The sequence below is a fragment of the Canis lupus genome, chromosome 19, assembly GCF_048164855.1.
Source record: "Canis lupus baileyi chromosome 19, mCanLup2.hap1, whole genome shotgun sequence".
In the NCBI taxonomy this organism is placed as follows: domain Eukaryota; kingdom Metazoa; phylum Chordata; class Mammalia; order Carnivora; family Canidae; genus Canis; species Canis lupus.
Window position 1 is genome coordinate 31,455,980 of NC_132856.1, and position 22,795 is coordinate 31,478,774.

The following is a 22,795-nucleotide window of genomic DNA, read 5'->3' on the forward strand; positions in this document are numbered from 1 at the left end:
AATTGTAGTACATTTTAGCCCTTTCTAGCCCAGCCATACTTAGAGTTTCTTTAATGTCTTTTTGGCAAGTGTAAGAGGTAAGTCTCCCTTTTGGTACAGAATGCATTACTTTTACTTTGTAGTTCTTTCCCAGCTTTTAGGTGGCTAACAATTTGTGTTAGAAGAGTAGAGAGGAACTGAAATCAGGGTTTTTATTACAATTTTGACATTGGTGAATATCGTATATTCCCTTGCAAGGTATCTTTAATGGCTCCTGTGGATTACAGTTTCCGATAGATTTTTCTCCCAAATTTTGTTGACCAGCGTTGTTACATTTTTAAGAAGTGTGTTTCTGCACTTTCAAAATCTCATAAAGACTTTCTGTCATCATAGGAAGCAAGGGACTCAGCTTTGATTTGCAAAATTGGCTCTACAAGGTAGCATGTTGTTATTCTATTTAGAGGACTTGAAAGCAGATTCAACAATTCAATTATATTTAATTTGTAATTAACTCCCTCCCAAGCAGCTAATGGTGCATAACTTGGACACTACTGCTCTGGATGGGCAAAGAGTAGAACAAAATGGCTTCTTTTTAGAGAAAGCTTATCTTAGATAGGGTCCCTATGACTATAGTAATACTTTCTGGTCTGACTTCTGGCTGTAAAACAAAACTCTTCTCTGGGAACTGCCCCCTGACTCATAACAGTGAGCTCCTAGCAATTGACACATTGATATTTGACCCTACTACTTGGGATAGAGATGACTGGTTTAAAGATAGGCAGATGACTGTGTTTCACCAGTCAGATGATCTCTCTTAAGAATTTGGAATTTTGAACTGAGAGCAAAAATCAGTATTGATGGTATTGCATTCCTTTATGGCAATGCTCTATAAGGAGGTCTTGAAGCTGCTGCCTTCCAGTTCTCTGGAGATACCTTGATTCCTGTTTTCATAAAGCTCAGTTATTCAATTCCTCCTTTAATTTTCTGAAGTACTACAGTATCCTTCCTTTTGCCATTGAGTAAAATTGCTGGACTTAGTCTGTATTTCTTGCCACCAAACTTACCCAATGGAGAAATCAAATACACAAATTCTTTATCAAATCTGTTAATGCAAGTAATAAGAGCTACATCTGCTTGGTGGTAATTATGATCATTTTAATTGTGTGTGTGAGTATGTATGTCTGTGTGTGCTTGATTGAATGATTTAGTATTTTACCAGATACTATAGACTGTTATTATTTTCATCATCATTGTCATCAAGAGCATCATTGTCATCATAATAGCTCTTGTCTATAGAGAACTTTCTATGATCCAACCACTGTATTAAGCACTTTGCATATAAAATAACATTTATTATATAATTACAAAATACTATCATATGGATACTATCATTATCCCCATTTTGTAGGTTGGAAAGGTGAGGAAGAAAATGTAGCTTAAAGTCATGTATCTGGAAAGTGGTATAGCAATGATTTGAGTCCAGGTTCATCACACTCCAAAGAGAGATGATAATCTTAAGCTCTGCATTGTAATACAGAGACATAGTTCTGCTCCAAAGATATTATATTCCTGGTTGATTGTTTTCTTTATTTTGAATGTGGAAATAAGGTGGAGATAGCATTGTATTTTCAGGAAATTTAATACTCTGTTTTTGTTGGCTTAATTTTATTATTCCTTCTTTTATGTATGTTATATTGTTTAACGAGGGCAAAGGTCAGGCAGGGAGGACACAAAATAGATAAATTGTCCTGAGGAGGCCTTTTTTGGGAAGGCGACATTGAAACTGAAACAGAATGATAAAGTAAGACAGTTATGCAAAGATCAGGGACAGGGTGTTCCAGGGAAAGGGAAAAACAAATATGAAGATACAGATTTAGGAATGAACTTGGTGAGGTTAGAGGGACAGAAAATAGATACATGAGGCTGGAGAAGAGTGAGCAAGAGAGTGAATGGTAAGACATGACAGAGGGGAAGACTGGGACTGGATCAGTTAGAATCTTCTAGGCAATAGCAGGGAATATGCATTTTATTATAAGTACAGTGGGTTAGCCATTCACAAATTTGGGGGAGAGGAATAATATGATTTGTTTTATTCTTATAAAGGATTGATTTTTGGTCTGGTAATGGCAGAGTCACCAACAACTCTTCCAAAGGACAACTAGAAAAATTATACAGAATAAGGAGAAAATATTTATTTGAAGGCATTAAAGAGCTACCAAGGCAGTTAGGACTTGAGGGTCCAGAATCCTGGAAAGAGAAACTGCATTGAAGGGACCTCAGTATTTTCACTCTTTTTCTCTATGAAGCATTTGTGGATTTGTAAATAATAAAGCTCTGAGAAGTTAAAAAGCCCAATAGGAAATAGAGCAGCTAAAGGGTTGGGAAAATTGAGCAGAGATTTTGGCAGTCCTAAGAATGCAAAAATCCTAAAGGAAATAATGAAAGACTAACCAGTATATACAAAAGAGAACATGTCACAAACAAGTTGTAATTATAGAAATGAGAGGTTGGATAACATTAAAGAAAATCAAATGATGTAATAAAGAAAAATCATATAATCATCTTAATAGACACAGAAAAGCATTTGATAAAATTTACATTTAATCCTGATGAAAATGTTTGGCCAACTGGGAATATAACTAAACATCTTTAATGAAGAATATCTGCAAATAAGATAAACCAAAAGAAACCCACACCAAGAACATTAAAATTAAAATGTCAAAAGGTAAAGATAGGGAGAATCTTAAAAGTGGCAAGAAAAAAACCAACCTGTTACATTCAAGGCAACCCCCATAAGACTATGAATAGATTTATCAGCTGAAACATTGCAGGCCAGAAGGGAATGGTACAATATATTCAAAGTGCTGAAAGAAAAAAAATTTCCAACCAAGAATACTCTATCCAGCAAAGTTATTATTCACAATTGAAGGAGGGATAAAGATAAGCTAAAGGAGTTTATCACACTAAATTGACCTTACCTTACCTTATCACACTAAATTGACCTTACAAAAAATGTTAAGGGGACTTCTTTAGGTTGAAAAGAAAGGGCACTAATTAGAATAAGAAAATGTGAAAGTATAAATCTCACTAGTAAAGGTAAATATAGAGAAAAGTTTGTGATTAATCACTTATGAAGCTTATATGGCTAAAAACACAAAAGTAGGAAAATAATTGTAACTACAATAATTAGTTAAGGAATACATAAGACACAAGGATGTAAAATGTGACATCAAAAACATAAGATATGATGGAAAAGGAAGTCAAAATGTAGAGCTTTAGAATGTGTTAAAATTTAAGTTGTTACCAACTTAACACTGACAGTTATAAGTTGTTTTATGTAATCCTAATAGTAACCACAAAGCAAAAACCTATAGTAGATATATAAAAGATGATTAGAATTGAACCTAAGCATACTACTAAAGAAAGTCATCAAACCACCAAGGTAGATGACCCTCCTGTGTAGTTCAGTCAGTTAAATATCTTACTTTGGCTCAGGTTATGATCCCAGAGTCTTGGGATCTAGCCCCACATCAGACTTCCTGCTCAGTAAGGAGTCTGCTTCTCCCTCTCCTTCTGTCCTCCCACCACTGCCCATGCTCTCTCACACTTTCTTTCTCAACCAAATAACTAAATAAAAATCTCAGGGGGAAAAAACTCACAAAGGAAGGAAGGAAGAGAAGAAGAAAGGCACTGTGGAAGTACAAAACAGCTACAAAATGATGAACAAAGTGGCAATAAATATGTGCTTATTAACAGTTACTTTAAGTGTACATGGACTAAATTCTCCGATCAAAAGACATAGAATGGCTAAATGGATAAAAAAAACAAAAACAACAACAAAAACCCAACAAGACCCATCTATATGTTGCCTATAAGAGACTCATTTGAAAGGAAAGAACATATATAGATGAAAGAGAAGAGATGGAAAAAGATATTCTTTGCAAATAGAAACCAGAAGAAAGCTGAGGTAGCTCTTATGTCATACAAAATAGACTTGAAAATAAAGACTGTTAAAGAGACAAAATTATAAAGGGGTCAGTGCAACAAAAGTATTTAATATTTGTGAATATTTATGGACCTCACATAGGAGTACCTTAATATACAAAGTCAATATTAACAGTCCTAAGGGGAAAAAAGAGCAATACAATAATAGAAGACAACTTCAACACTCCACTTACATCAATGGATAGATTATCTAGACCAAAACCTAGTACAGAAACACTGGCTTTGAATGACAGATTAGGCCAGGTGCAATTAATAGATACACACAGAATATTCCATCCCCAAACAGTAGAATATACATTCTTTTCAAATGCACATGAAACATTCTTCAGGATAGATTATATGTTAGGTCACAAAACAAGTTTCAATACATCTAGGAAGATTGAAATCATATCAAGCCATCTTTCATGTATGGTGACAAATATTAACCAGACTTTTGTGGTGATAATTTCACAGTATATACAAATACTGAATCAGTAGGATGTACATCTGAAACTAATATAATATTGTATGCCAATTACATCTCAATAAAAAATATCTGTAAAGAAAATATATAGCAAACATTATGCCTATGTGAAATATTGACAGCCTTACCCTGCAATTAAGATGAGAAACGGATGACAGTTATCACTCTTTCTTTTCAGCATTATACTGGAGGTCCAGTATAATTCAGTGAATTCAGGGGGAAAAAAAGGTATAGAAATTGGAGACAAATGGGAATCCCTGGGTGGCTCAGCAGTTTAGTGTCTGCCTTCAGCCCAGGGTGTGATCCTGGAGACGCGGATCAAGTCCCACATTGGGCTCCCTGCATGGAGCCTGCTTCTTCCTCTGCCTGTGTCTCTGCCTCTGTCTCTCTCTCTGTGTCTTTCATGAATAAATAAATAAAATCTTTTTAAAAAAAATTGGAGACAAAGCAATACAATTATATTCTTTGCAAAGATATAATTATGTAAATATAACAAATGAATTTCGCAAGTTTGCTGGATACGAAGTCAATAGAAAAATATAGGGCAGCCCAGGTGGCTCAGTGGTTTAGCTCCTGCCTTCAGCCCAGGGCCTGATCCTGGAGACCCGGGATCGAGTCCCACGTCAGGCTCCATGAATAGAGCCCTCTGCCTGTGTCTCTGCCTCTCTCTCTCTGTGTCTCTCATGAATAAACAAAATCTTTAAAAAAAGAAAAAGAAAAATATATTTTCTATATATTATCAACAAAGAATCACAAAATTAAATTTTGTTTATTTTTATTTTTTGTATACTTTTTATTGGAGTTCAATTTACCAACAGATAGTATAACACCTAGTGCTCATCCCATCAAGTGCCCCCTCAGTGCCCGTCACCCAGTCACCCTGTCCCCCCCCCCACCTCCCCTTCCACTACCCCTTGTTCGTTTCCCAGAGTTAGGAGTCTCTCATGTTCTCTCACCCTATCTGATATTTCCCACTCACAAAATTAAATTTTAAAAAGATAACATTTAATGGAGTGCCTGGCTGACTCATTCAGTGGAGTTTGAGACTTGATCTTGAGGTTGTGGGTTTGAGTCCCAAGTTGGATGTAGAGATTACTTAAAAATAAAATCTCTGAAAAAAAAATAAAAATATAGTGTTTTATATATAAACACTGACTATCCAAAAAAAAGACTATATAAAAAGTCTACATATAAAAAACGACTATAAACTATGACCATATTGTATTTCCAAAATACAAGGATATATGTATATGAGGTGAAACAATTAGATATCTGTATCCACCAATTACTTTATATTATATACACAGTTAACTTGAAATGCATTACAGATAAAAATATAAGCCCTATAATTATAAAACATCTAGATAAAAACTTTCTTCTATGACCCTAAGTTATTCAAAGATTTCTTTTTTTTTTCAAAGATTTCTTAAATATAACACCAAAACCAAGATCCTGAAAAGGAAAAAAAAACAGAAAAATTGGACATTATGAAATTTTAAAAAATGAAAATGTAAGCCACAGAATGGGATAAAATATTTACAAATCATATCTGATCAAATATATACATCCAGATATATAAAGAACTCTTACTAGTCAATAAGAAGACAAACCAAATTATTTGTATATATTAAGGGCAAATAAGCATGTGAAAATATGCTCATTATCACTAAGGATGTGCAAATTGAAACCACAAGGAGATGTTAATTCACTGGAATGGCTTAAATGAAAAAGATAATAAAAAGTGCTGGTAAAGACAGGAAGAAATTGGAAAATTTATTCAATGCTGGTGGAAATGTAAATGGTACAGCCACTCTGGAAAACAGTAGTAGTTTTTGATAAAGTTCAACACATACTTATTATGTAACCAAGCAATTTCATTTCTAGTCATTGAAGTAAAAACTTAAATAGAAACAAAATGTATGTCTACACAAAGACTTGTGCATGAACATTCATAGCAGTATCATTCATCATGGCCCCAACCTAGATGCAATCCAAGTATCTATCAATTGGTTAGTAAACACAAACTGGTATACTTATACAAAGGAGTGCTACTTAACAGTTTTATAAGAAATGAACTACTGATTTTTGAAACAATTTGGGTATACTTCAAAAATATTTTGCTAAGTAAAAGAATATAGACAGAAAAGATATTCCATTTTGATGAAATTTCTAGAAAAGACAAAACTATAAAGATGGAAAGCATCTCTGTTTTTGCCTACCATGGGAATGGGAATGAACTGTAAATGAGCATGTGGTAACATTTTGGGTTGATAGGATTGTTCAAATAGCAGATTGTGATTATGTTTGCACAACTGTATAATTTGCTAAATCTTGTGAAACTATACTTGAAATGGGTAATTTTCATGGTATGTAAATTTTAGTTCAATAAACCATTTTTAAAGTTACCATGTAAAATAGCCTAAAATATTAAACATAAGAATAAATCTAACAAAGGATATATTAGATGTCTACAGAGAAATATTATTGGGAAAAATTAAAGATAATTTAAATAAATGGAAGGAGATAATATATTCATGGATTGGGTGGTTCAGCATTGTGAATCCACAGAATGGCAAATGATAATTGCAATATGTCAATCTGATCAAAGGACTAGTTTCCATATGATCATCTTCTATAAATCAGTAAGAAAAAGAGATAACCTGATAGAAAAATGGGCAATGGATTTGAATAAGTTCTTCAGAAAAGAAGATATCTATGGCTAATCAGTATATGAAACTGTTATTATTATAATTAACCATCATTGAAATGCAAAATAAAGGGGTTGCAGGATACCACTGCACACAGATCAGAAAGCCTAAAATGAAGAAGACTGATAATACCAAGTGTTGAGAAGGATATGAAACAATTGGAGTACTCATACAGTGCTGTCTTGTTGAAAATTAATATAATCGTTTTAGCAAATTGTTTGGCAATATCTGCTGAAAATGAACAATTAAATGCCCTATGGTTTTGCAGTTCTGCTAGATATATGCTCAAAACTATGAGAATGTTCATAGCTCCATTATTTTTAATAGCTCTCAAGTGGAACTCAATCTGAATGGTCATCAATAGTAGAATGAATACATAAATGGTATCATCATACAATAAAATGTTTATAAAGGAAAGAAAATGAATCAATTATTTCAACTTGCAACAACAAAGGTGAGTCTCACCAGCTTAAGAGGCCAGATACAAAAGTATATGTACTATATGGCAAATCCCAACCCATGTAAGACTGATCCATATTTTTGGGGGTCAAGATATTGTTTACCTTTGAGATGGAATAGTGGGGAGTTACTTGGGAGGGTATGAGGTATGTTTCCAGGATGTTGGTATGTTGGAATGTTATATTCCAGTTAATAAGTGTTTTTGAAAATTGATTGGAGTGATTCAAAAAATTAGGGCAGGCTTTGGGAAATTCTTATAATTATCCAGGTAAATGATGTTGAAGGAATCAGGGGAGTGGTGGGAAGAGAAAGAAGTGGTAATTTGAGAGGCAGTTGGGAAGTAGTCTGGACGTGACTTGGTGATTGATTCAGTAGGAGTGTTCTAGGTTGTATGGTGTCCCCACCAAAGATATCTGAAATCCTAACCTCCCATTGCCTCTGAGTGTGACTGTGTTGGAATCATGGCCATAGCAGATGTAATTAAGATGTAATTAAGATGTAATTAAGATGAGGTCATACTGGCATAGGATGAGCCCTTAATGACTGGTGTCCTTACAAGAAGAGAAGAAGAGACAGAGAGACACACAAGGGAGAATGATGACAGAAGCATGCAGTGATGCAGCTGCCAGCCAAGAAGTGCCAAAGGTTGATGGCCACCACCAGAAGCTAGGAAGAGTCAAGGAAGGTTCCTACCCATAGTCTCAGAAGGATCATGGCCCTGTAGACACCTCTGATTTAGGACTTCTTGCCTCCAGAACTGTGAAACAATCCATCTCTTTCTTTTGAGCCACTCAGTTGGTGGTATTCTGTTACAGCAACCCTAGGAAACTAATGCAGGAAGGACGGAAAGGCAACCTCTGGGTGGATGGTGCACTGAATTGGACAAATTGAATTTTACATGGACCATCAAAGTGGAATTTGAACATTTAATTACGGGGAGATGATGCTTTTAGCAGACAGTAGAACACAATACATCAAGGATTGAGCCCCTCAAGAGAGCATTTTGTTCCTTATTCTGCATTCAGCCAGGAATTCACCTACATCTCTTTGCCCAGTCAGGAATATATCTTCTTAAAGCATTTAGGAGAATGGCTCACAGCCTTCCTTAGAATTATTTGGAAGAATGGCAGCAGGAGGGGCAGGGTGGTGTGGGTAGTTAACATGTCCCTTCTTGTTTTTTCCAACTTGTGGGGCACAGTTGGAAGTGGAACCCTGGAGACACAGCCTCTCTATTTTATTATGCTTCCGGAAATCGGAATAAGGAAGCCGTGTTACTGCAAATTAGCTACATTTCCCTTTCTTTTTCTCAGTTTTGAGTAGTAGGAGATTTGCTAGGGCTTGTATTCTTTTAATCTTTTCAGGGGCAGTGGGAGATGGCTCTCTGTCAGAGGCTTCTCTCCAGGCTGCCATGAAATGAAGAGGCAGCAAAAGTCGTATGCACTAAGTATGGATAGAAGCCTCTTCCTCTTTATTTTGCAGTGGCCCTTTGACAAGGCTGGCCTTCTCCTATTCTCTGCAGATTTTATTCAGTGGCTGGCATGTGAATTTGAACCAACTTTCTCATTGTTTTTCCTCCTGCTGTGACAGCCTGGGGTGGGAGTGGGGGTTTGCCCATTGGTGGGAAATTCCCCACTCGTCTATCACTTTGAAAGCTGTCGGGGTTCTTTGTTGGCTCCAGAAGAAAAAGAATCAAGTCCAATCAAGCACCTTAAATATTCAATATGATTAGAGGAAAAATGAATGGATTTTGGAAACTCCTGTTGATGCTAAATTCTACTTGCAGTTAGTCTTGGACATAAATTTCAGAAAATTATATGTAAATGTACTCATTAGTGCACTGTAATATTGAACATCTATTTTGTCGCTGGGCAATTTTTTTTCTTAGCACAAAAGCTATTACCACTGTTATTAAAAACAGTAATTGATTTTCCATTTTTTAAAAACTTGTTTTTTCCTTCCTGTTCCATTTCATCTCTGCATTTTTGCCCGTGCATTCCAATAATATTTTCCTAGGGCTTGTAAAAGAATTACATTATGCTCCAATAATTTTCAGGGCAAAGGGGAGGAAGGGCAATGTGGTATTACTGGAGAAGCTATTTTAAACTGGAATGGGCCCAGAAAACAGACCCTGGAATGACAAATTGAATGGCTTCATAGTAAGGATTTGATTATATTGTGTATGGTTTCATCTGAACATCATAGATCTTATTTTGTAATTAGATATTTTGATAAAGCCCTAACTAAATAGTGCTAGAGCCAAAATATGGTTTTATTAAAAGGCTCTGAAGCTTACAAATCAGCCATATAGATTAGCTGTAACATGAATGCTTTATGTGTTCTTTCAGATGTTTTGTTTGATTTACATTCGACTATAAATTCATTGAAGGAAAAAAATGAAATACTTTTAAAATCATGATAATAACTAAAATTTTCATTATTTTAAATAATTATTATTTTTACTGGTATACAGGATATGTTCTGTCCTTACAAATAAATTTTTCTTGGGGAGAGAAACAAAAGTGCTGTGCATATTTAAATTTGATTTTGTAGGGAGAACACGCAATTTTGTGTGGGTAAATACAGTATTATGTATCCTGAAGGGCAAGCGAATGAACTTCTTTTTGCCATTATGTAAATCCATTTAAAAAAAATGTTTTCAGGACTCAGATAAAGACACATTTTGAATAGGCTGTATATGTGGTATGTGTGTGTATGTGTGTGTTTTTAATAATGCAACTTTCATGCTATTGAATCAATTAGATAGACATTGGAGATTTAGAAACCATATATTTATGACAAAATAAGGAGATTTTTCAGATTTTTTTTTAATTTCCCTATTTCCACTATTGTGAACCAGAAAGTGGCAGCCTTTGTGATTCAGGATGATTATCAGACGAGTTCTGTGCTGGAGGTATTCCTCCTGCTAGTTCATATTCCATCCTGTGGCAGGTAAACAGGCTGGAATCCAGATTTGTTTAAATCTGCTTATAAAAAGCCAGAAACACTGTAGTGTTCTCAATGTGAGGTTGATTGTGTCATTTGGATTTACGGCTTTGGCAAACACATCTGGCTGTTTACACTATTATTTGCTTAGTAAGGTCTCCCTTAAGTCCCTGAGGCAGGATAATGGTGAAGTTCAAGGTGATAGACCCTCATCAGTGCCAATTAAAATTTTGCCTCTACCACTTACCAAGTTTTGTGACTGCAAGCAACTTTTAAAACCTGTGTCCCTTAGTTTGCTTAGTTATGCCAATAGGAGAAAATGATGAAATCTTGAGTGCAGGGGAAGATTTAGTGCATTTAAAGTTTTGAGGACAGTGCCTGACACATAGTGAAACGCCATATTAAAATGAAAAGAAAAAATTGAATGTGAGGGGCACCTGGGGGGTTCAGTTGTTTAAGCATCTAACTCCTGATTTCAGCTCAGGTCATGAATTCAGGGTTGTGAGACTCAGCCCTGTGTCAGGCTCATGCGCTGGGCATGGAGACTGCTTAGGATTCATACTCTTCCTCTCCCTCCACCCCTCCTGTCTCCTCTCTCTCTCCTTCTCTCTTTTTTTTTTTTTCTCTCTCTCCTTCTCTTAAAGAAAAAAAAATTGGATGTTGAATGTGAGTTGTATTTTCTCAACCCAGTCTGTGGTGTTTATGTTGACTTTCATATTTGGGCAAAAGAAAACGGAAAAAATGTTTTAAAAATTATATACATATATTAATAGAATGTTTAAAAAATACTGACTACTAAATGCCCATTTTAAAGAAACCTGCAGATTACAAAACTTTACCTATCTACTCTTGTACCACTTGGCACTGTTCACAAAGTATCTGGCTGGGAGTGAATTTCAAACGTCGTTGAGATTTTATAAGAAGCTGTTGATAGTATTTTCAGTTTTCATGAACATTATTATTGTTTTAAAGTCAGGTATTCATAGAGTTAGCAACTCAGGTTAAGAGTTGTTTAATAAAAATATTATTGGAGAAAGTGAGATGGCAACATTTAAGCCATGATGAGCCTTCAAACTGACTAGAATGGTATCATTCTAACTTGTGTATGTAGGATGAGGCTGGAGGGGTGGGTATTCAGAAAGCGGGGCGGGGGGGGGGTCACTTAACAGAAATACTGTCAGCTTGCTCTACAGTATTCTCCACTCATTCCTCCTAGCAGTCATAGGGAGAATTGGATACTTCTCTGTTTTTGTAGCAAAGAACTCAGTGTTCTGATGAAAAAATGCACCACGAAATACAAACGACTAATACCCTGTCTATTGTTTATCCCCCTGAGATTTTCTGCCTCTCTAGTTATAGCGAAGGGTGAATAAAAATTAATTAGAAGCTGGAATCTGATTTTAAGATGGGATGTCAGACACATATATCAAGTTGTTAGGTTAGCTGTAAAGCATAACCTGGGATTTATATATTTAGAAGTCATAATAAATCTGTCTGTCATGAAAATCAGATTACTCGGTGTTGCATGCTAATGGCTCATCATCCTGTGGAATTGTAGTCTCCCCAGCAACTGCCCACTGGCTCTGCTTTTCTCTGACTTGCTGTCTGCCTTGACCAACTAGTCATTACATTCTCCCTACTTAGCAAAGTACTCATTCTTAATAAATGCTTCTAGGCTTCCATAGCAAGAAAATGTTTTCCCCTGGACTATAGCACAACCTCCTACAGCTTCCTTGACTCAGTAGTCTCAACAAGAATCAATCAGTCCATCAATCACTCCATTCACTAACCTAACAATTCCTCCCAAGGTATTTATTGAGTACCTGTTATGTGCCAGGCTGTTTGCATGGTGCTGGCAAGCTAACAAAGACAGTGCCTGCCCTCAAGGAGGGAAGTGATGGAGGAAAGAGATAATAAAACTCATAACACATTGTATAACATGATGGATGTGAGGGCATTGAGGATGGGTTCCTAGAGACCAGTATCTTTTGAGCTGAGACTTCTGAGCTGAATGGTGGGAGTTAGCCAGCTAATGGGGGGTGAAGACTGAGGACAAAAGGAACAGCCATGCAAAGCTTGGGGGTGAAAGAGTGAGATCCATTGAGGAGTTGGGATGGTGACAGATAGTCAAAGTGATGAGACTGGAGAGTTTTGCAAGAACATTTAGGATTAGTCTAAGGCAGAGGGGAGCCACTGAATGATGTAAATGGGGGAGATATCTTCCCCCTGTAGACAAACATTGACATAATAGTGCATTTACCTGGGATATGTGGCTGCCCACATTTTTTATCACGGGCTTGAAAGCTCTGTGCAAAGTGGTACCTTTCCTGACCTTAGTCTTCACTCTTGATCCTCACTTTTCCAGAGATAAGGATGAGTAGAGGTACTATGTTCCTTGTATGTACAGAATAAACTGGTTTTTGAACGAATGAATGAAGAAACATGTTGAATGTTTGTAGGGATATTTGTCCTGATACTTTGTGCTTTGGTGTTAGGGAGGAAGTGTTGATGTTGGAATCACATTATTCCAAGTTCAAATCATGCCTCTACCGCTTACTATTGTGTGGCCTTCGATAAATCACTTGACCTCTCTGAGCCCAGAGTTCTTCTTTTCTATAGGGTTGTATCTCATGGTGTTAGGGAGATTAGAAACACTATACACCAGGTACCTATTGTTCTCCAAGGAACATGGTAAGCACTGAATAACTGATATATCTTTTATGTATCATATTAGCTTTAGTAGACTTCAGGTAAAAAACAAAACATAACAAAAAAAAAAAAAAAAAACCAGGGTGAAAGCTTTATTGACTCTTGTTCTTAGAAACATGAAAATTAAGGCATGTGTGGTTCATCCAATAAGAACCATTTTGTTCCCAATAGGCTCCCAAGAAAGATGCCATGGGAGAACTCGCTTTTCCTTTTGCCTCTGAATCTGGAAAGTTTGGTCCATCCCAGATTCTCTTACCAGCCATCTGTAAGTCTGTCCTTCATACCTTGACCTAAGCCATTTTGAAGCCTATTCTTTTTTTTTTTTTTTTACCAATACCACCTTTTGGGGCTGATGAATTCTGGAGCTTACTCTCTGTATGAGAGAGTGCTTTGTAAATTAAAAAACATTTAAGGGCTCTCCGTTCTGCTTCTCTTGTCCTTGACATACCTCCATTGCAACCAGCTTTCAGTTGAGGTAGCAGATAATCTGTTCATCTGGTATAGAAAAGAGGCAGGTTTTTTTATTTTGTTTTGTTTTTTTTGGGTTTTTTTTGTGTGTGTGTTTTAAGAGGCAGTGTTTAAATCTCAGATTTTCCACTTGTTAGCTGTGTAACCTTAGGCAAACTATGTACTCTCTCTATGACTCACTTTCCTTCTCAGTAAAATGAAGACGGTATTAGTACTTCAATCATAGGGTATTTATGCGGGATTCAATAAAAAGTAATGTAAAGTGCTTGGCACAATTCCTATCACATAGCAAGCATGCAGTAAATGACAGCATTATTAACTTGTTGTATTATCACTAACATATTTATGACCATTATTATTTTCATCAGAGTGTCTGTCTCTCTGTTAAACTCTAAACTTGACAGTAGGAAAACCAAGTCTTTAAATTTCTGCATCCCTAGAGAGGCCTGACATGTAAAAGGCAGTGAACAAATACTTATTAAATGAATGAATGAGCAACAAAAGTGTTATTTATTATTAAAGCCTGTTAATATGTATATGCAGTCCTTGGCACATTGTAGAAAATTAATACATACTTGTTGGTTATTCTACTCTTTGCCTAAACTTCCCAGGTTATACTGAAAACTGTTTTTTTTTTTTTTAAGATTTTATTTATTTATTCATGAGAGACTCAGAGAGAGAGAGGCAGAGACACAGGCAGAGGGAGAAACAGGCTCCATGCAGGGAGCCTGATATGGGACTGGGTCCCAGGACCCCGGCTGGGATCATGACCTGAGCCGAAGGCAGATGCTCAACCACTGAGCCACCCAAGCATCCCTATACTGAAAAGTTTTCCCTGGGTTCTTTACTAGGGGATTTGGTAAAAAAGGCTGTGTGTGTTGTACACACCTCTTCTGGTTTTCTGAAGAATTCTTTTTAAAGCTTGTTTCTATATGGTAGCTTCCCTAACCTTCCATCATTTCAGATCTTGAGACTTTTACTTCTTTTGGTTGCTAGAAAGTATTTCTGAGTGAAATCTCCTAGGGGTGTGGATGCCATCAAGTAATATTTTCTGAGTACATGTGTGCATATGTGTCTCTTCTTCTTATAAAGATAAGCATCTCTTGTAGTACTCCCACCTCCTTGCAGAAGGAGAGAGTGATCATAAAACCAAATGGGCACTGAGGGTTCACAGCTGCAGACCAGACAAGAGGCTCCTACCAGACCTCACACCGAGAACAGTTGCTGGATGATTTCAGCCAGTGAAGGCAGGTTCCTGGGGTGCCTAAGTTATTCTCTGAAAGGAAGTTGGCCAGGGGCTAAGATGTTTTTGGTAGAACATCAGGACCTGTTTTATCCTTCCTAGTCCTCTATACCATGCTTGCTATTTTCTGTTTTTCTTACAAGTAGGATGCTTGCTTTCCCCTCTTGGCTTGATGGCTTTTGTCTTGAGACTCAACTTAGCCTGGCTTTTCCACACATCTGGCATCCTTTCTACAGAACTTCTAGCTTGGTACTTTTCACAGAATTACCCACTCAAATGCCCTTGAAGGGCAGCTGGGGAGATTTTGTTATTGAGCAAAGGAAATAAGGTTAAGAAATTCCATACTTCTGTATAGAATTGTGATTTCTTCATTTCTCTTGAAACACCCAGTCCTCTTAGCCCATCTTTCGTTTTCCCACTTGTGATGGAGACACACCAACATGAAATATTTGTCTTTGATCTTTCCCGTAAGAAAAAAAAAAAAAACAGGGGCAGTCCGGGTGGCTCAGCACTTTAGTGCCGCCTTCAGCCCACTGCGTGATCCTGGAGACCCAGGATCGAGTCCCACATCAGGCTCCCTGCATGGAGCCTGCTTCTCCCTCTGCCTGTGTCTCTGCCTCTCTCTCTCTCTGTGTCTCTCATGAATAAATAAATAAAATCCTAAAAAAAAAAAAAAAAGGAAAGAATTCTCCTTTAAAAAAGAAAAGAAAAGAGTACAATTAAGAAGGGAGATAATTGACATCTGGGCTCAGGGGCAGGGAGGTTCTCGGGAGGCCTGAGGAGGTGGACTGTAGAGCATGTATGTCACCCCAGTGGAAGCAGCCTCAACTCAGCCCAGCTGTTTGTTACTGTGTGGGAGTCTGGTGCCTGTAGAGTCAGAGATTCCAGCATTTTCTGTGAACGCTCTGAATTTGCAGATATTTAAAAGGATTTAAAAGTGTTAAAACATGAAGTCTGCTGTTATTGTGTGGCCCAAATGAAACAGAGCAATAGGCCAGATTTGGACAGCGGGTCACCAACATTCAGCCTCTGCTTAATACAGAAGATGCATAATTAGTGTTTTCAGACATTAGTCCATACTGCTCCACTTCTGAACAAGAATAAGATTATGGTTAGACCAGTCTCATTTCAAAAAAAAAAAAAAATCATCTGAAATACCCCTTCAAAAAGAGAAGACTCTTCTGAGTGTATAGCAAACCTCTAAAGGATTCTATAAGACAAATGGATTAGTTGTTTTTCACTTAGCACTGAAGGCTTAAGGGGTTTTGTGTGTTTTTCCTCTTGTTTTCCATTTGGCATGCACTACTTATGCTTTAAAAAAATTAAACTGACACACAGTGAAAAAAAGTTACTGGAGCCTGAAAGTTGGTTAATATCAATTACACTCTCGTGTCTAATAACCCATGCCTAGGAAACGCAACTTGTTTGTTATAAATACCCGATGCCAAATCAAGAATAAACAGCTACTTTGTTTTAGTCGGTATTTACAGCATCACTTTAACTACTTTGACCCTATTCAAGGAGGTAATGAAGAGCTGGGTGCCAGTGATGTTGATAAACTGTGGCAATTTCTGCATTGTGTCCTTATAGCTGCCTCTGCTTCAGCCTCCATTATTTAAATTGCTAGTCATTACAGTCATGCCATTAACTGGAAATGTAGCAAGATGACACATAGGAACAGGGCCAGCAGGACACTGTTAGCCCTTCTTATTGAGTGCCATATTCTGGGATGGGGAGCAATAGTCATAAAAAGGGAGCACACAAACCAACCCCCAAAAGCTTTTGAACACTCTCATGAATTTTTTGCGGTGCTGGAAGGGTGATTTTGAATTCCAGTAGTACATACTTTTTGAGACATTAGACTCAAATTACAGATAATCTTCCAGGCTTTAAAAAAATGAGTATTTCTTTTTAACTAAAATAGAAAAATATCTAAACATATGTCAGACTGGGTTATTCTTCCCTATTGGTATCATATGCAGAAGGATATGAAAAAGGAGGTGGTTCAATCTGGAATATGGAACTGAATGAAGTAGTGTTCCAGTCATTTGACTCCTATCAATGTCATTTTTAGAAAAGTGCATATTTTATTGCTCTAGAGCCCCATGGGCCAAGGAGCCTGTCAGTCTTCATAACTTGATTAAGACTCACAGCTAATGTAGCCCATGCATATTCCAGTGGCAAATGCTTTCTTTTGATGTAGTAGCACACACTCCATCCATTCTCATCTATCTGGGGAACCTCTTACAAAATCATGGCTTCTGGCCAGTTCAAGACCCACAGGGAGAAGAGGGATTACGGGAGGTCTTTGTTATTCTAGATATTCTGAGAAGAACTAGAATTCCTTTTTAGCAGGATAAAAACTCCTGCCACACAAGTGTTCCTTGGAAAACTTTGCCCATCATTTATTAGGACCTTTATGTTAAAATTAGAGAAATTGGGTCCTGGGTATGTGTTTTGGGAGGTAAGAAAAAGTCTATTCACCCTTTCTTTCTTGTCACCTTCCCTATGACCTACATATACATTGTGCATATTGCATATATATTTGGAGGATGCTGGAAAGAAGGGAAAGCTTACATTTGTTGAACTCAGGTCTTTGTCGTGGGCTTGGCACTTTTGCTTTCTATGTGATTTAGGATTTTTTTCAGATGGAACTAATAGAAATCCAGTTCAGCTGACTTAGACAAAAATACTAAATGTAGATGAAAAACTAAGGCCTATCTAGAATTCAGCAGCATTATTGAGAACCAGGATTCTTTCTGCCCCCCCCCCCTTTTTTGGTCATTCTTTCAGATATTACTTTTCTACATAGACTTGTCCCCTTTTGTCCCCTTATGTTAACAGGTTGGGTAGGGTGCTTCCAGACACCCTGACATAGCAGTATTTTGAAGGCCAGAAATAGAAAAGTGTATCCATCCTTTCGTGTATCCTTTGTTTTCTTAAGAATACGGAAAAACTGGGACACCTGGGTGAGTCAGTGGTTGAGCATCTGTCTTTGGCTCTGGGACTGATCTGGGGTCCTGGGATCAAGTCCCACATCGGGTTTCTCCCTCTGCCTATGTCTCTGTCTCTCTCTCTGTGTCTCTCATGAATAAATAAATAAAATCTTTAAAAAAGAAAAAAAAAGAATGAGAAAAACCTTTTCAGAAGCTCTCCAGCAATTTGCCCTCCTCCATTCGCCAGAATTTCAAACCCTACCCTAAAACAATCCTTTGCAAGGGGAATGAAGTTCCCATGTTGATCCTGGTCTGGTCAAGCTTACAGCCTAGGGCTGGATAGGGCCCAGCCTTTTGTCCTTGAATCTGGGGTGTGGGCCCCATCAACTAAACAAAATCAGAGTCAGGTCCTATTAGAAAGAAATGGGAGGGACAAATGACTATTGGATAGGCTGAGAACTTCTCATTTACTTCCCCAAACATCCCCATACCAGTACAGAATGCTCAGAGAGATGAATGAACTTACCCAAGGTCATAGAGCTTTAAAGTAAAGAGCTAGAATTTGAATCCAAATGATTCTGGCTTCAAAGCCATGGATTTTGGAAGAGACCAAACAAGGGGGAAAGTGCCCAACAACAGAGAGCTGGCATCATTGGAATACTCCAAGGAGAATAGCAATGAGTTTCTGTAGCCCACAGATCAGTAATAATATATTTCTGGATTACAAAAATAATACGTGCTTTGAGGCAACATAGAAAATATAGAAGAGTATAAGGCAGAGAATAAGCATCCCCCAGAATTCTACAGTGTAGTCAGTACCACCACCAACATTTTGAGGTACTTTACTTTGTCTTTCTGTATACACACACACACACACACACACGCACATATGCCACTTAGATGTTCAAAAATATTTATTGATCACTTTCTATCAGTCTGTGCAAGAAATATATATGCAAATATACATTATGAGCATATCGGCTATAGACAGGATACACTGTTTTACATCTTAGTGTTCTACATAATTTTATAGCATGTATATTTTTGTGCATGTTCCTATAAACAATAATTCTTTAGGAACATCATTTTTAATGACTGAATAGCAGTCCATTTTGTAGGTAGCAAACTGTATAAAGAAGCCCCTTATTTGTGGACTTGTACATTTCTTTCAATTTCTCTTTATGGGAAGTAGCACCAAGTGAGCATCCATATGTGATATATCTTTTAGCTCATCTTTTATTATTTCCTTGGGATATGGTTCTTGAAATAATGGTGAAGAAATGAATATTTTAAAGCTGTGAATATATGATGCATATTGTTAGATTGTGATCTAGGAATGTTGTTTACTCTAGATTCCCAACAATAATCTGTGAGAGTTTTTTGACTCTTTCTTGATGGTTTTTGACTTGGAGTATTGTTTTTTTTCCTTTTCTTCGCTTTTTCTTTTGGAGTAGTTTTAGAAGTGCTGTGTCAAGGCCTTGCATTCCATGGACAAATTGTTGCTGGGACACATTTGTCATTTTCTCAAGATTACTGTGGATCTGTTGTGCTTCTTGTACTAATTGTAAAAGGCCAAAATGGAACCCCATTAATATATTATTGGATATTAGAAAAAAACAGAACAACTTGTACCATAGTGATATTTGACTTTGTATCTCTAACAAAATTGATATAAAAGCCTTTATAAGTGCTAGTGTATTGTTAAAATGTTCAGATAAATTATTTGGTTCATAAATAAGTAATTTAAACTTTTATGATAATGGAGAGGAGGAAAGGTGGTATGAGACTTTCTGAATACACCAATAATTTATTTTCCTGCAGCCAAGATAAATAGCACCATGAATTAAGGGACAGAATATTGGATGACATGCTACATCATCTTAGGGATGGCACTTGTTAGGGATGCATGTACCATAAGACTTATAATATGACCAAAAAAACCCTGCAGTTACCTACCCTGGGTGATCCAAGGGAGATACTCTCAAAAGGTGTCCTGGAAAAAAGGCAGTTGGCAGTTACTGTGCAGCATGATGTTGGTAGCAAAGAAAAGGAGCAGGGGAAGATAAGAGCTCCTGCGCACACTCTCTTCTCTCCTGTCATCCTGGATAGAGGTGAAGGGGTTGCATTGGGTCATAATAGGTTAAGAAGACAGAGATGAATTAGAGGAAGCTGGGATTTGCAAATTTCCAAACAAGTGCCTCCACTTGAGCAGAGGTCTTTTGAGTGATGTTTACTGATACAGCAAATGTTTTTAGTGATCTACACAAACCTGGAGGAGGATCTACCTGTCCTCTGAACTTCAGTTCCAGCTCTGGGCTTCATCCTCTAGCCTTCACCCAATTATCTCATGCTTCAGCATACTTAAGCTTATCTTTTTAAGTTTATTCATTCACCCATCTATCCATCCATCCTTCCATCCATCCATCCATCCATCCATCCATTCATTCACATATCAAATATTTATCATTTAAGATCTATGTGCTTGGTAGCATGCCAGTCAAAATGCCAATTCCCCATCTCACTATTTGCTCCAATTATCTGCACTTAGGTTTGAGCAAAGAGTGATTCTTCCAGGATCTGCATTTTGAAATGGACTTTATTCATACTTCTTCAACATTTGCCACATTACTTACTGCACATTTACCAGGGCATTGCGCTAAATTCTGGAGATATAATGAGATTAAAGTCATCTGGTCTGGCAAGGATGGTAGAAAAGAATGGTGTTGTTGAGTGTGGAATTGTTTTGTACTTTGGACCTCCCTTTTAATCCTCAAAATCCCTCCCTTAATTTGTTTGAGCAGAATTAAAATACATAGAACAATACTTCATTTTCTCACTGTGGTGAGTAACTAAATAATTTAGCTCTAAAGGAATCAGGGGAACAGAGTTATCACCCATAGTAGTGGTCCTTAATCGTGGCTTTCCATTAGAATCCCAGGGAATGTGGAAAACATTGAAGCCCATGGCATGCCCCAGAACAAGTGTATCAGAATCTCTGGGGTGTATGACCTAGGCATTGGTTTCATAAACTCCTGAGATTATTCTAGTATGCAGCCAAATTTGAGAAGCACCACTAAAAAAAGTGCAAGTGTATCGAATTACTCCCTTTCACCCCAGAGCAACTTTGACAACTGCATTTTTCAGGGAATCCAGTTCCATAATATGTGCCATGAAGAAAATGGTCAGTGGCCAGATTAAGAAATTGTATTCTTTTTCTTGGAGGTTCACTGCATACTCTGGCATTCTAAAGACCACAAGGCATATTGCCATAAAGAGACCTTTTGGAATTTTAGTGGAATTCTCTATTATTTTTAATTCAGGATTGGCTTGATTACATTTTCTTTCTCTCTTGATCACTTATGAATTTTACTGAATACATTCCGAGAACAGGCTAACATATGCAACAGCTGATTCTCTAGTGTGGGAATGATTTCTGTTCCTTGTTTCTCTGTTCTTTGGCCCCTCTTTGTGTCCTTTCTCTCATTACTTTTTTGAGCAGCTTTTTGAGCAGGCATTGGGCCCAGGGAAGAAGTAAAACTGCAGTCAGTTAATCCATTTGATAAAGCACTTGAGACTTTTTTAAAAAGATTTTTTATTTATTTATTTATTTATTTATTTATTTATTTATTTATTTATTTATTTATGGGAGAGAACAAGAGCACAGGAAGGGAGAGGGGCAGAGGGAGAGAGAAGCAGGCTCCTGGCTGAGCAGGGAGCCCGATGCAGGGCTTGATCCCAGGACCCCAGGATCATGACCTGAGCCAAAGGCAGATGCTCAACCGACTGAGCCACCCAGGCACCCCTATATTTAGATACTTTCCATATAAAGCTTTTGTACTTCTTTCAATTGACACTTCCATGCTATGGAAGAGATTGGTAGTTCTTTCCTTTTCTATGGTGTTGGTTCTCAAAGTATGGTCCCTGAACTAGCAGTGTCAGAATGAACTGGTAAAGTAGGCAGAATTATGGCCTCTCTTAAAGATGTCTACACCCTAATCTCCAGAATCTGTGACGATGTTATCCTAGCAGGTAGAAGGGATTTTGTATATGTAATTAAGATTCTAGACCTGAGATGAGAGGATAATTGTGTCATATCTGGGCTGACCTAATTTAATCAAACTAGCCACTGAAAAACTAGAGAATCTTTCCAGGCTGCAGTCAGAGAGATTTGATCATGAAAAGGCAGGAGAGATTAAAACATGAAAATAACTTAAACTCTCATTGCCAACTTGACTGTGGAGGGATGGGTCCATGCTGGAGTTTGAGAATGCTGTCAGTTCATGGCCAGTAAGGAAGCAGAGACCTCAGAACTGAATTCTGCAAATAAGCTGAATGAACCAGAAAACCAAGTCTCCCCTAGAGCCTTCAGGAAGGATGGTAGCCTGTCTGCAACTTGAGAGACCTGATATACACTACAGTAAGATAGTGAATTTGTGTTGTTTTACTCCTGAGTTTGTGATGATTTATTCTGGCAGCAGCACAAAACGAATGCACCTGCAAACTTGTTGACATGCAAATTCTCAGTCTTCATCCCAGACCTACTGAACCTACTAGAACCAGGAGCCAGCAGGAGGTGTGGTGGTGAGGGGTGGAGAGTGCGTGCATCCTATTTTAACGAGCTCTGTAGGTGATTCTGACATGCTCAAATTTGAGAACTATGGTTCCATAGTGATAGAATTCCTGAATGTTCAGTAGACAAGTGGCTGCCCAGAACAAAGACTGCATTTCCTTCTTTTGCTGCAGGTGAGTATGGCCTTATGACTACGTTCTTGCCAAACAGATTGTAGAAGGTTAACTCAGCAAACTTGAGGTGTTAAAACTCTGCACATTCCAATGAAAAGGCTAGCTTTGTTGGATCCTGGGAAATAACCTTTGAGCCCCT

The 22,795-nt window shown here is 37.4% G+C and overlaps 1 protein-coding gene across 11 annotated transcripts in view; it reads left to right on the forward strand.

Annotated features, from left to right (window-relative positions):
• FHIT (fragile histidine triad diadenosine triphosphatase) overlaps positions 1-22,795 on the forward strand; it is a 1,386,045-nt gene that overhangs the window by 132,953 nt on the left and 1,230,297 nt on the right. Inside the window, exon 3 of one of the 11 annotated variants that reach the window (XM_072785582.1) lies at positions 13,438-13,531. The exons of the other annotated variants lie outside the window; for them this stretch is intronic. The gene's annotated coding sequence lies outside the window, so the exon portion shown is untranslated. The remainder of the gene's footprint in view (positions 1-13,437; positions 13,532-22,795) is intronic. 11 annotated transcript variants of the gene reach the window in all.